This window comes from Misgurnus anguillicaudatus, chromosome 11 (assembly GCF_027580225.2).
Source record: "Misgurnus anguillicaudatus chromosome 11, ASM2758022v2, whole genome shotgun sequence".
Lineage (NCBI taxonomy): Eukaryota > Metazoa > Chordata > Actinopteri > Cypriniformes > Cobitidae > Misgurnus > Misgurnus anguillicaudatus.
This window is the reverse complement of record NC_073347.2, coordinates 10,535,047-10,550,675: the sequence shown is the minus strand read 5'-3', so window position 1 is coordinate 10,550,675 and position 15,629 is coordinate 10,535,047. Positions and strand designations below refer to the sequence as shown.

Here is a 15,629-nt window from a genome sequence, read left to right as displayed (position 1 = left end):
TCGGATGTGAGGAAAAACGAGGATCAGTCCAAGTTGGGAGGGGCCGCTCTTATCCCCCCTCAAGATTTGAAGAATTGGTTTGGCCCGGTCTGAAACAGACACAGCGTTCCGCTGCAGCTGAGCGCCTGGTCAGGCATTTAAAAAAAACAAAAAACTTTTTGACCTCCGGCCGGTTCGGCCTGAAATGGACCGGCCGTTCGGGATTGCTCCCGGAACTCCCGATGGCCAGTCCGCCCCTGCTAGGTTTCCTTTCTCACACACAACTGTATTTACTGAAAAGCCCCCAGTTACCTTCAAGAATTACTTTCACTATAGATCCCAGCACGTTCCCTACGCTCCACAAACACTCATCGGCTCATTCCCCCAAGAACTAGGACTCCCACCATTGGCGACAGAGCTTTCTGTGCTGCCGCTCCCAATCTATTGAATGCTCTTCCTGAATACTTGAGGGCCCCACAAAGGACTGAGATTTTTAAAAAGGATCTTAAAACATATCTTTTTTTTTAAAAATCTTTTAATGTTTAATTACTTTTTAATCGCCTTTTTATTAACTACTGTTTGTATAAATTGTGTGTTTTATTAACTTTTTCTATATGTCTTTCTTTAGTAGCACCTTTGAGATTTTTTTTGTAGCACTTTGAGATTTTCTTAAAAATGTAAAGTGCATTATAAATAAAAGCCATTATTATTAAGCATTTTTTCTTATCAGCTGCTCCATTGAATCTTTACTCTATTTCATTACTCCACTTATAAAAATGGAAAGACAAAAAAATATAAATATGCAAAAGCAGCCTGTCATACACCAAGTACACATACATGTTTTAAGATAAAGGCAAGGTTTAAATCCTTTGTACACCCTTACTTCGTAGCTTTTGCAGGACTGTACCAACTGTACTCTAGGTGTAAATTTTCACCTCATGATTTATCATCTGTTAACAATTTCCCTGTATTTTTACAGTACTGGCATCACGTCTATTTTTACTGTATTTTACTGCAATGCCTATATTGACAGATTAATACTTTTTTACTTATTACAGTAGGCTAATTACAAATATATTACATACTATTGCTAATGTAGATATAAATCTATCAATATTGTAAAAACGCTATTCTTGACATGACATTGGCAATTCAAGCAATGTTGGTATAAAAAAAATTTATTGAATCATTTCATAGAAACAATTTTTTTTAACATTTTAAGCAGTAAGTATTATATTAATAATAACTGAATGATGACTATGTATATAATATATATATAAAAAATCTCTGTGTTACAATCACACTTGTGTGTTCTTAAGAAGTAGGTTTGTTCTCTAGAACCGGGGCTTTGTAAATGTACATTATTTTTCACTTTAATATTGGATGCATTTACTTTTCGATAAATGAAACTATTAAAAAAAATGTCACTTGTCCTATTCACATTGTGTGGTCGTTTAGACCCAGATGATCAAAAACAGTAAATCTTTTAAACACCTTCAGAAAAACCTAATTTTTGTATTCAAATTTAGACTATTTAGGAAGTCAGGGTTGAGATGAATGGCACTGAAAACAAAAAAAAATGACTAACCTTAAAACCAGGAATTACTGGAGGCAGTGGAATACTAGTTTTATGATTTTCAGGAATATTAGGCATCAATTACCTGTGTCTGCTGCTAAGCTCTTTTTGCATACAATGATCCCTCCTCAGTTATCTTACTGTGCTACAAGTTGGTCTCATACTAGTAAAACTATGTTACAACCATTATATACTATTCATAAACAAGCGGTTAAAATCTTAGCAAAAAAGAGGTATCATCATTGTAATATTATCACAAATTATAAATTATTGACGTTTGACAATTTTTTATTTTTTGCTGATGTGTGTTTAATGTACAAACTAATTCATGATCTTGCACCACCACCTCTTAAGCAATGTGTGACTTTCTGTAAAGATAATATCAGACAGATGGCAAATTGAGTCGGAATTAGCAAATTTTCAAAAAAATAGTTGTTCATATTTTGACATTCTCTATTAAAACATAGAACAATGCATGATTTGGTGGAATATAACAAAATGACAGAGCTACACCTGTTTGAAGTTGAAAGAGTCACCAAAGTTAAATTACCTTCCACATCCATAAATTACCACATCAATACCTTAAAATCACTGGTAAAACTAATAGACTTAGCACACACAAAGCAAAAAATCATCAATATATGTTAAACTTTTTTTTCTTTTGTTTGATTGACATTGTGATGGACTGCTTAAAATCTAAGTGATCTAATATAAAACGCGTTAATTTTGACAGACCTAATAAAAATATAACACATTTTATCACCTAAAAAAATTCCCACAAAAAACACGTAATGTTAAATTTTTTGAATCAGAATTCATTTGTCGTTTTTATTGTATAAGTTTTTATATATTTTTTTTCTGAACCTGTTTTGGAAGTCTACATAACGTCCAAGAACGGACCCTCAAATATTGAACTGCATATCAATGTCCAAAAGACATTGTAGTTAGACGTCCAGATACTGTACTGGATCTGCACATTGTTAAGACGTGCAGATAAGATTCTGGGCCGACCGACCGACCCGATATAGACTTAATCTGAACGTTCGGTGGACGTCTCATGTTTGTTGGGAGGTTTTGTTTTCTTGGCCACACCGTACTCAAGCGACGAACACAGGCCTGCAACGGTGGGGTTATTACAAACTGTGTACGTGTGTGTGTGTGTGTGATTGGGCCCATTTCTTATAATGGTATTTGTGTAAGTGTTTAAATCATTCATATATGTTAAGGCAGTTATTGGTTAAAAATAACAGGTAATTGGATTAAACTGTTTCATTGTATATAAACTATCTTTGCTATAAACAAAGCTGACACTGTTTGTCAAAGCACCACGAAAACACTAAGGGCCCTATCTTGCACCCAGCGCAATTGACTTTGTCAGTGACGCATGTATCATTTCGTATTTTGCACTGGCGCACAGCGGGTTTTTCCCTCCACAGACGCACGTCGGCAAACTAGGGAATGAACTTGCGCTCCCTGGGCAGTTCAGCGCAAAAAAGGAGGCGTGCTCCGGCGCAAACCATCTCTTATGCTATTTTGCCGTTTCAAAGAACAATTGCGCTACTAACCAAAAAAAACTAGTCTAAAGTCAGTGGCGCGTTGCGCGTGGTTCATTATGCTATTTTAAGGGCGCATGCTTGACCATAATGTATAGCGTGCACAACGCGCATTGCTTATCTAAACTACACAGATGCAACAGTTATTTTTGCAAATCATAAATTGTTACAATAAAAAATATTAATACATGAGATAAGGGAAATCATTGTGGTGAGCATTGTGGTGATAGTTTTTATTTATTGTGTGGCAGCGTTAAACAATTATCATGCAAATAACGATTAAAATATTTTCATAAGTTTGTTGTGTGGCTGTATTACGTTTATTTTATCTAAATAATAATTAAAATGTTTTCATAAGAAACCTTCATGTATGTGAACTTGATTTGTAAGTGTACTTTGGGGTTGAACCTTGCTTGCGTTTCTTGTGTCCGATTTCAAAGCCCCCAAACCCTTTCAGCGGTGGGAGTGGACGCAGCGATGTCCTCCTGTGTGCCCGGCGTGCCCGATTTATGCTGGCAAGCTTGGGATCCCCCCCGTCTCCTGACATCATTGTAGTGCTTGGCGCAGCTGATGAGACAATTGTATCTATTTCCTCTCACGCCTGTTTAACCGACGCTGATTTGGGCAGGTTTCTCCTATCCCCATACAAAACAACTTCTCTGTCTTTGACTGCTCTTACAAGAACGTGGGTCTCCTCGGCTGTGAACCGCTCCTGGCGTGCGCCTGTCAAATGCGTCATAATAATAGCAACCCGCCATGGAACTTGCGCCCTTGCGTTTAAAGGGAATGTTGGATAGCGTTCTGATTGGTTTATTTGACGTTACGCCCAAACCACACCTATGAATAATGAACCTACTTCAGACCAACCACTTATTGATTTGCGCCCGGCGCAAGACTTATTTCTCCCGCTGGGAAAATAGCAACAGCGCCCAAGATCCGCCCACAAAGTCACTTGCGCTTTGCGCTTCGGACTTGCGTTTCAGATCGTTAAAATAGGGCCCTAAATGTTTTTGCACTGATATATGTGTCGGGGTGTGGTGGTGGATGGGGCCCAATCGCAGACAGCTCGTAACTCGAAGACGTTTATTCAAACATGGATACCCTCGAGGGGGCAAACAATGACAGAACTAGAAAATAATCACGACTAGGACAAACAAGGCACACGCAACAGTATCTCACGATATACAATGAACCGGCCATTCTAGAACCCAGCAGACAGCTCTGTTTTTTTGTTTTGTTTACCTAGTTTTGTTCACGTCCTTCGTTTGTTCCTGTCGTCTTGTTTGGTGTCTGTGTCCCGGTATGGTGAGCCGTGGCTGAGCTCCCGGGCGGCGAGACGTGGGCCCGCGTTCCTGGTCTGTGAGCCGTGGGTCCCTGGAGGGAGGACCGCGAGAGGGCGTTCCTGTTCGGGGAGCCGCGAGATCCTGGGCGGTGAGACGTGAACCCACGTTCCGGGATGGTGAGCCGCGGGTGCCGGTCCTGGGATGACTGTCTTTGTGCCGGTTCTGGTTGGGGAGCAGAGGAAGAGTTCCTGCTTCCCGGACGGCGTGCTGCGAGTGCCGGCTTTTCTGGAGGGAGAGTTCCGGGTGCCTGTTCCCGGTCTGCGAGCTCCACGGGAGTGTTCCCGGTCTGTGAGCCCCACAGGTGCATGTCTGTTTGGCGAGCTCTGTGGGCGTGTTCCTGGTTGGCGAGCCCCGCGGGGGCGTGGCTGGTCGGTGAGCCGAGAGCGGCGCGGGATCCTGTGCCCACCTCCTTGCGGAGACTGGAGTCCCGCTTCTTGTCTTGGGGGTCCGGATCCCTGGCACTGTCTTGCCTTGTTGACTTTTATTGTCATGTGTTATTCTTGTGTACCTGTTTCCTGGGGACGCCAGGAGGCGTCCGTTAAGAGGGGCGTCCTCTCATGATCCTGTCAGCCCTGTATGTCTTATGTGTTTCATGTGACAGGATCATTGCAGCCCTCACTGTTGTCTTGTTTTGTGTGGAGAGTCACTTGGCCTGTGTTTGTGTTTTGTGTGCCTTGTGCTCTCCTGTCTTAAGTCTTGACCCAGCCCCCTCGTTGCCTTGTTAATTATTCATTATTAGTTTATGCCCTTCACCTGTGTGTCCTCGTTCCCTAGTTTAGTTCTTCCCTATTTAAAGCCATTGTGTGTGATGTCCTGTGTCGGATCATTGTGTGTGTCACGCTTGACACTGTCATGGGTCCCGTTTTGGTTTGCCATGTTTTGTTGTATGTTATCATTTATATTCTTGCCTTGTTTACCCCCTCGAGGGTGTTTTTGTTATATAATAAAAGTCTTTTTGGTTGAGAGCTGTCTGCACTTGGGTTCTGTCTTCCCCACCCTGACAATATGAAGCAATTTGATGACCACTTTTATCAAACTCAATATGATACAATACTATGTATACCAGGGTTTCCCAAATCTTACCCTGGAGGGCCGGAGCACTGCAGAGTTTAGCTCCAACCCTGATCAAACACACCTGAGGAAACTAATCAAGGTCTTCATGATCACTAGAAAATCACAGGTAGGTAAGTTTGATTAGGGTTGGAGCTAAACTCTGTAGTGCTCCAGCCCTCAGGGTAAGATTTGGGGAACCCTGATGTATTCTATATTAATAGAGAGTGCAGGTCTATAGATTATAAATGTGACTGATGTTATAATGGTAATAATTTCTATTAGATAGGCACTTCTACTGCTTCTGCTTTCTATTTCTCTTTTGCCGATAAAAAAAAGCTTAATCCACTTATTATTTCAGATTTAAAAGTCTACTTCCTGCGGCTGTCCCGATGACAGACTTTACATTACAGCTTTGCGGGTTTTTTTTATATCCCGAGTCAGCTTGAGCTTTGCTCGTTCAGTGCAATGGGCATGACATTAGCACTGCTTTTTGCTACAATCTCTGTGCAAACTTTTTAGATTTTAAAAAAGATATGGTCTATTAATAGTAAGATTATAAAAAAATGGGATAAAGAGAATGCAGCACGTGGAGCCAGTTGTTATCGCCATAGAAACCGGAGGCATGCTAAATCTGCAGTCGAGCTCACGGCCGTTCTCCGATCGACTCTGGTTTTACACACAATATTAATCAGACTTGGGACCCGAAGTAATAAACTAGGACCGACCCGGACCCGACTGACCATTTCAAATATAAACGCGGAAGCCAACTTGGATGCTATAAACACATATGCACATAAGCATATGCAACCATTTTGGTCGCAGTGTAGTTCCCTGGCTGCTCATCATCTTCACGGTCTATCTATCCTGCCTTTCTTGCTCCAAAATCATACTTTCTTCTTGTAATCTTTTTTCCAGCTCTCTATCCTGCGATAGCCCTGCTAAACCCAAAGACTTCACCTCTTTAGTTAGTTTTATTTCCTTAGATATCTGTTCAATTAGTCGGTCCAGATGCTCTAACTGAGTCCTGGTATACTTACTTGCTCCTCCTGCTGCCTGACTTTGTTCACTGAATGATCCTTTCTTGCCTCTATGCATCTCATCATACAGTTCCACATTTCCATCAACTTCTAATTCCCCTTTAAGCTGCATACTTGCTTTAATAACTGGATACAGTGTGCTAGCAGTTGGTGAAGCAACAGGGGTGGTTGGGGCTGGAGTGAGAGCTGTAAAGGGAGGGCTGTTTGTGTGTGTGGTAGAGGGAGGGCATGGATTGAGGGAGGCAAATGCAGTGGGCGGTGCATAGGGCGGTGGCTTAACTGTTTTAGTTACCATAGGTAATTGGTTTGCCGTGTCTAGTGCTGCACAATTAATCGCATCGCAATCGCGATGTCAGCCTGTGCAATTATATGACAGCAGAATGTTGGAATTATATTAAATAAATAAATGTGTGGACTTGTTTACACAAACTTTTTGATAACAGTTTGACGATTTTCCTTGCTGTTTAAAAAGGGAAAAAAAAACGAACAAAAAAGGCAGTGCAAGTGTGGCATGCACGTGTGTGGTGTGTGTCGTCACTTATACCAGAGCGAAGATGGATGCAGAGGAGGTTGACAGTGATCTGGTAGCTAAAAAAACCCCTCTATGTCTGTTGTATGGCAGTATTTTGGATTTAGGATTACTGACACTAAGCAGTTGCTACATCATATGGCAATACGAAAACATTTCTAGTTTTACAAATACACATTTTAGCTAAACTGTGTGGATTTTCCTTAAAACCCATCAAGTTGACTCATGATACCATTTAGTATAATCGCAATCGCAATATTAGCAGCACTAACCGCAATGGGAAAAATTACCCAAATCGTGCAGCCTTAGTCTAATGGCTGTTCTAGCAATCTTGTCTTTTCTGTTCTTTGCCAGCTCTTGAGCTCTGACGTCTTCTCTATCAGCCATCACTCTTTCAGCTTACTCCAGCAACCTCTAGTTTTTTCCCACAATGTCATTCCTTCTAACAAACCTTTTCTCTTTTCCTTCTTTCCATCTTTCTTGGTTTTCAAATCCTGATTAGCTATATAATTAGTCATCCAAATTTTCATACTTTTTATTTTTTCTTTATTCCATGTTCCCTGTTCTGGCCAGTGAAAGGGAGGCTGCTCTCCTTTAGATCGTTTACACCACTTAGCCAATGCTTTACCATCAAAGCCTTTGTCTTGTAAGTTACACCATTCTACCGGGGCCACAGTGATGGCACGTTCTAATTCTTTGGTTGCTACTTCCATGTTACATTAGTCCCTTTCACACATACAGTCTTTACTGGTAATTTACTGGTAAATTGCAGTTAACATGTCATGTGTGAACAGAACCTTTCCGGTAAATCAGTGCTCCCAATTTACCAGTAAGACAGGTTGTAAGATTAACGGTAATTTGCCGGTAAGCGCTGTGTGTGAACGAAAAATATAGCATTACCGGCATTTAGATGACGTCAGACCGCGCTGACAGATCGGGCGGGCCAATCAGAAAGTTTTTTTATACAGGTGACGCGGTTTCCCCCAGACTGTTTACGGACGTTTCCACATACATGTTGCTTAAAAGTCGAGCACACCTTAAGTTAACATCCACATTTCTTCACCAAAGTTTTTTAAAACAGCTTACCATCTAATTGCCAAATTGCCGACGTCCTTAGCACACCATCTTTGAAGCCTAATGTGCAAACGCGCAGGTTCCGTTTGACGCCGCCTAACGCAATGTTGTTTGGTCACGAGCAACTTCGCGACCGTTTGCCACAGATGTGAAAACAACAAAATACGGACCATGGATATTAAGTCATAACCCGCCGTTTACAAATACGACACGGACGGAGCTCGCCGGCCGCGCGCCACAGGTAACTTCCGCTTTCTCTCCGAGTTTACCGGTATTTTGATACTGATGTGTGAATTATGTCTTACTGGTAAAAAGACGGAACGTCACTGCATGTGTGAACAGCACATTTTTGTATTTACTGGTAAATTCATTCTGGTAAATTCATGGTAATTTACCAGAATTACTGTGTGAAAGAGGCTACTGACTGACTGGTTGTTTGTTTTATTTATTTATTTAACAATAAATCGATGCACTTCTCTGCACTATAAAATGTTCTAGTCAGGTGACTGGAATAAATCACAAAGGGTCCCACAAGTATGTAAATTATCTCCTTTTCACCAATCACTTTATCTGTCACACAACCACTTTTAAGATTTGACTCAAATTTAAACTTAACACTTACAATGCCCAGTTTTTTATATCCCACAATTGTCCTTGACACACAAATCTTCACTGTAAGCCCACACAGGTTGATTGAACTTAAAAAATTTATGGAAACTCGTTGCCCTAAAAAGTTAATTTTGCCTGGTTGAGATAACAATTAATTTTAAGTTTAATGTACTAAATGTTTTAATTTCTTCCAATATTCCTGCACTCTTAACCCAGATAAGATGACATTACTAGAAATGTGTGAGGAAACCCATTGCATATAACTTTAGTTTTTATCACTTTATATTACTTTTGATGTTATAAATGGTATTATAACAAAAATTAATGACTGACTTTAAGTCAATCATTGAATAAATGTGATTCTCCACAGAAACAAACAAAAAAGTGTTTTGACATATTATCAGTACTGTGGAGAGAAATACAATAAAATGTTCTGAACAGCGTTCATGTACGGAAACACTGATCACATGTACGGTGACTTCACAAAATTATAATTTACAACAAAACAACATCAATAATATAAGAGCTTAAACCTTTATGACATTTTATTAACACATATTTGAGTAGAGAAAGTTCTTATCAGTTTTTAATATGTGAAAAAGCAGAAAATAATCAAAATATTCAGGCGCAAAAGGATTATGGGTATTCCTCACAACATGAACTAATAATTTTAAGTTCATTTTACTTGAATGTTTTAGTTTAATAGATTTTGTAAGCTTAAAAGTTAAATCAACTAAACCTTTTAAGCTTTGGCTTCAAAACAGAAAATATTAATGATGTTTCCTTGATTGTTTGAGTAAAGACAATTTCTGGGTTAACAGTGTTACAACTGGAAAAACTTCTTATCTCAGGCCAACTAAAACTAACAAAAAAGACCCCTCTGATTCATTGGGCTATTTTAATTGCAGACGTAACTGTATTGATCCCAGAGTCTTCTGTTTTAATTGTTAAACTTCCTTCTGTTAACTTTTCTTTTGTCAAATCAAATACACTCAATAATGACTTTTCAATATTAGATAAAGATTTCAGGTTCCACCAAAATTCAATGTTTTCAGTAACAACTGACATTTAGTCATGGACAATATTTTTCACACAGGATAACTCTTACCCCTAACGTTCAAAATCAAAATTCTCATATGGGTTGAATAAAATGCAGAAATCCTCTTGGGTCGTTTTAAAACAATTCACTTATGGTAAATCCTTACCATGCAACAATTAATAAACACTTTCTTAACTTTAAGTTGGACCGAAGCTTTTTCCCTTTTCTTTCCCGTGTTTATTTGATAGAGTAATTTATAGTATCTTATTACACGGCTCTCTGGAATGCTTGATTCTGATTGGTCAGTTGAGACATTTGCAGGTTCGTTCTTTTCAAATAATAACCGCTCCAAATTAATAACGCATAGCCGGACTACTTGCACGAGTGAAATCGCTCCGCGCCAATAAAGATCAATAAAGATTACTGTCTGTTTGGCGCCATCTTGTGACAAACACTCGACAACCACCACAAGACACAGACAGCTTACTGAGACTGAACTTGACAAAATAGAGCATGACAGCTACGAAGCCATCACACACAAAAATACAGAATGGGGATTAAAACTGCTCAAAGACTGGCTAAAAGAGAAAAAACGGAGACAGACAAGTATGAAGCAGCGTATCTTAATAAGGTATTACGGTCATTTTATGCATCTGTGCAAAGTTTCGCGGAAGGATAAAAATGTTAATTTAAAACAAATATGCCAATAAAATGTTTAAAATTCATATTCATGTCCAGTTTTTTTCTTATGTGGCAAGTAGCCGTGTAATAGGCGGGATAGTGTGGAGGCAGCCGGTGGTTGTTGGGAAATAAGCCCCTTCAGTGTGATACAAGACTCTCCGCTTCGCGTCGGGTCCTGATCACACTGTCGGGGCTTATTTCCCAATAACTACCGGCTGCCTCTACATTATCCCTTACATAGTTCATCGATAGAGGCACTCATAAACACTCACCCAAGATACTCACTGGTTTTTCCCGCACACTATTCACCTTATTCCGCCCCGCCCATTTTTAATTCTTCGCTCTTCCGCATTTTGTCAACCGACTTTCGCTGCTAACATGGCACAGCGCGTTTGGTAGCTAGTTTGATGGTTAGAAGAATGTTTAGTTCACTATAAATTTAGTGAAATGACAAATAACACTACTGCTGTAAAAGTTTTAAATTAGGAGCATGAAGAAAACTTCGTACGATGCTCAGGTAGTCTCATTTTGTCCCATCAATCGACAAGTAACTTATGGGACCTATTTAGTTACCTAGTCCTGTCAGGAGTTGATGGAGCATCATTGAAAATATTAAAGTACTGATGCCTACCAATATTTACATAGTGTGTCATGTACTGTTACACAGTGAGGATGATTTCGTATTTTTTAAAGCAAATGTGCAGCCCAGCCAGTCCAATAACTCACCAATTCACTTGTAATATACCATGATAGAATTTATTTGCAAACTTGCCAACACTTTCCTTCAAATCAGGAGACTTAAATCCTTTTAAGTGGAATCTACAAAGCTCACATATGGTTAAAGAAATTCCTGACGGGTAACATTTTATCACACTGTAAAGGTTTAATAAAACTGCATGACAGGTAACATCTGATCACATATAAGGGTTTATAAAAACAACTATCGACTAAGAAACAGCTAACTTTTCAGCAAGACCCTGCAATAAATTAAGACGCAGGCAGCTTTATCATCAGGAGCTGATCCCAAGCGTATATCTGGAAGTTGTTGGTGTATGTACTGGTAAAGTGCTCAGCAACTGAATTTAATGCATGCAATATCAACCCTGTGTAAAGTAGACATGGGCTGGTATAAGATTCTGGCGGTATGATAACCTTTAGCAAAATACCATGTTTTATGGTGTTGCGGTATTGCCATTGTAACAAAATGTGTAAAATGTGTTATTTTCAAATGCCAGGTAAAAAATAAAGCCTTTAAATTATAATATGCTTTCAAAAATATATATTTTTGTAATGTATATTAAATGTAAACATCAAATCAATCACATAACTTAACGATTTAATGAATTTGTATAAACACAGCTCATACCTTGGAGACGGTATCACAAAACATCTTAGTGGTTTTGAAACCTTCACTGTTTAAAACCTCGGTATACCTTGAAACCGGTAACCGGCCCATACCTAGATCACAAAGATGGTTGTTTCTCAGCACAGTTATGTTCATTTGTCCTAGCTCAACACATTGGAGCAGTTTCTCGGACAGGGTTTACAGGACTAGGCCTTCCTTATACTAGGACTTTAGCTTTTACAAACAAATCCTACAAAAAAATAAATAAATGAAGACTGGTGTGCATTTTGTGATAAAACAATGGCACTCATATGTTGAGGTATATCAGTAAAAGGTGTTTTTAAATTATTGTAGCTCAAATATGCATTTTAGCCTGGGACCAGGATAAGCCCTGTCCGGGAAACCGCACCATTGTTTTCCCATATCAGATGTAGGTTGCTTTAGGTTGAGTTGTGATTTTAAAGTGTAGTTGTGGTCAGAGACGGATGGATCCTCTCATTGTGTTTCTGCATCACAGTTTAGGAACATGTTGATTGTATCATCCTCACAGTTGTCCACTGCATCACTACACATCAATGCATCTGTGAAAATAATATAACCATAAACATTTTTTTGTTAGCATTTAAAATAAACTTGCATCATGTGAATTAATATATAAATGGCACCCATACTTAAAGTGTGTGTTGCAGGTTAACCACCACTGTCGATTAATGGGTACATAAATCACTCAAGATATGTGTATAATTTTTAAAATGTCTCAAAAATGGTCTTAAAGACCACTTTTTTACGTTTTTGGTATTAACGTTTTTTTTAACGCAATTCTGCGATGACGTCACGTTGGGGAGAAGTGGAGAAAGACTCATAGATGAGACATTTATTGCTATTTAATACTTACGTATATAATTTGGAAATCATATATACATCGTAGGAAATATATAATGTGTTATACTGCAAAGTTACCTTGCTAATTATTATTTATGATATATGTGGAGATAAATAAAACTTCGCAAATCCGCTGATTTGATCCATTCATGTCCTGACCACCAGGCTAGACATTTTTAAACATCCTTAATCCACACTTACTAGTCTATCAAATAATATCTCAAATATATTGTTTTGTGAAATAAAAGGATGCTTTGTTATATTCTTGATGCGATTATAACGAATCACACGATCATTTTATGCAGCAGCAGTCAGCAGCTGCAGCACACTCGGATCCGACCGCATACATACTGTAATAAACAGGCGTTTGGCGGCTTTTTACATCACGACAGACTATGCCATTTGAGGAGGAACCGCTCATTGATCACCGTATTTTTATAAATCCTGTACATGTTTGGACCTGCCGAACAGGTTGAGCACTTTTATATACTTTATTAAGCAGAGAGGCTGCCTGCACAGTTTGACCAGCGGGCTGCGGGAACCGGCCGCACATCACGCCTCCGTTAAAGTTCAAGGCAGCAGGCACTTATTTTGGCATGACATGTGATGCACACACGATCTCTCAAAGCGCAGACCACATATTTTGAAATGACGAACCACACACATGACAAGCTTCATGCATGTTGTGACAAACTTTGCATCGTGCGCTTCAAAAAAAGAAGTCACCAGCCGCCACTGGAGTACACCTACTCGGAAGAACAGGTTTCCCTATTAGAGATAATTTATCTTGTAATGTAATCCACAAGTCCCTTCTCATTAATCCCAATACTAGTTTGTTTGAGTTACAGAGAGAATTAGGCTGCGTTCACACGGTACCATAGTACGGTTGTCAAACCCGTTTTGAGTCCTTAGGATGGTTCCGTTCACACACAGTTCGGTTATTTACGGGTTTGACAACCGCCTTCTAACCGACCTCACACCCGTAAATGTTTGGGTTTCACAACCGTATTTACAAAAAAGCTGTTGCGTGTGAACGGAATCGCACTGGACAACCAGTTGTGTGTTACGTCACGTGACGTTTAGCAGCAGTGGACAGTAATCAAAATGGCGGAGAGGGGCGTTATGTGGTCAGAGGCTGAGGTAAAACTTTTATTAAGTATATGGGGGAAGGAGGGTATTCAAAACAAACTTTGTGGAACGAAAAGAAATCCAAGAGTTTTTGAAATTATTTCTAAGAGGATGAGGGCAGCGGGAGTTGTGTTGGAAACTTTTTTTAGCGAAGACCAGGAGACTTGGATTTCCTCGAGCAGTAGTCTTTATTGCAGAAAGCGTTCTTGGAATCAGAGCATATAGAGCTTGGGGAGCTGCAGTAACCAAGTCTGACTTTGGGTGTACATGCATTACATTTAAAGCCATTCGAAGGGGGCAGTCCCTTCAGATGGAAACAATGCCTTTAGATTACAATATAAACATCAAAGAAAGGTTACAGTCAGGCAAGAAAGGACAGCTGTAAACGCATCCCAGAACATCCCCCTTTGAGTAGATAACAAATGGTCAATATGCACTATGAAAACAAAGGCATGCATTCCAGCTAATAGCTTCCATTACCTTGCTGTTTCTTTCATTTAGATATATATATGATCATAATTAATAAAACTTCAAATTATATTTCAACAGTTGTCCAAAGTGCTGTTCAGTGTCGCGTAAAACTAAAGGCTTTAAAATTGGAGTACAAGAAAGTGGTGGATAACAACAGACGATCGGGGAAGAGGAAAGAAAACGTTCAAGTATTTTTCTGAACTTGACCGTGTACTTGGGGATTACCTGGCTTGTCGCCCCGAATATACATTCGATTCGACTGGGCCAGGTTTATTTGAGGACGTCTCTTCCAGTGACAATGAAGGTAAGTTAAACCACAAAACAATTCTGTATGAAAACTGCCACAATAAACTGATATAGTTTAATATCTGCATGACTTATCATTATATGAAGATAAGAGAAAGGTATTTGGTTCCCTTACAAAAATAATACAAAAATTTGTTGTAAAAGTTTTTCGGTTTTACTACAGTGTTATTTTGTGGTAACAATTATTTTACTACAAGATTTTTTAACTGTAGTAAAAACATTGTTAATTTTCGTTAGGGTTTGTAGGATAAAAAGCATAAAAATAACCATGATAACATAATTGCAATTCCGTATTTCTTTCTGTTGATAGAGTCAATGGCTCAGGATTGCAGCTCTTCAAATGCTTCACTTGAGGAAGACTCTGGTATGGATGACTTAACAACTTTTCAAAAGTAGTTACCTTCAGTTTAAGTATATCATTTTATACATGTAAAGGCACAGCAATGTTATTTCTATTCTCTGCAGAATCAGTGACTACAGCTAATAGTACTCCCACTCCCACATTCACTTTTAGACAAACTGGTAAGTTTAAGAATTGAACATGAACAATTTCAAAAGGTAAATTGTCCTCTAATCGTATGCATGTTATACTAAACTTAAAATGTATTGTTCAAACTCCTGCAGGTCCAAGTGCCACACAAACACGTGAACATGAAAGTGGTAAGCATGTGTAGTAGGCTACTGTGTGGGGGTGTTTCTGTCTGTGTTATATTAAACTGAAACTTAAAATGTATTGTCCAAACTTCTGCAGGTGCAAGTGGCACACAAACACAAGAACATGAACATGGTGTGTGTGCGTGTGTCTGCATGCCTGTGTGTGCGTCTCTGCGTGCCTGTGTGTGTGCGTGTGTCTGCATGCCTGTGTGTGCTTGTGTGTGCGTCTCTGCGTGCCTGTGTGTGTGCGTGTCTGTATGCGTGTCTGTGTTAAATAAACTTAAACTGTTTTACAAACTCCTGTAGGTGTAGGTGCAAGTGGCACATAAACACAAGAACATTAAAGTGGTAAGCATGTGCAGTATTTTTT

General features: G+C 39.2%; 1 protein-coding gene across 6 annotated transcripts in view; it reads left to right on the top strand.

Moving 5' to 3' along the window:
• LOC129416580 (serine/threonine-protein kinase Nek3) overlaps nucleotides 1-15,629 on the top strand; it is a 54,805-nt gene that overhangs the window by 25,906 nt on the left and 13,270 nt on the right. For 5 of the 6 annotated variants that reach the window (XR_012372088.1, XR_012372085.1, XR_012372086.1 and 2 more), the window contains 5 exons: nucleotides 14,378-14,603; nucleotides 14,916-14,969; nucleotides 15,071-15,127; nucleotides 15,230-15,265; nucleotides 15,566-15,607. The exons of the other annotated variant lie outside the window; for it this stretch is intronic. The gene's annotated coding sequence lies outside the window, so the exon portion shown is untranslated. The remainder of the gene's footprint in view (nucleotides 1-14,377; nucleotides 14,604-14,915; nucleotides 14,970-15,070; nucleotides 15,128-15,229; nucleotides 15,266-15,565; nucleotides 15,608-15,629) is intronic. 6 annotated transcript variants of the gene reach the window in all.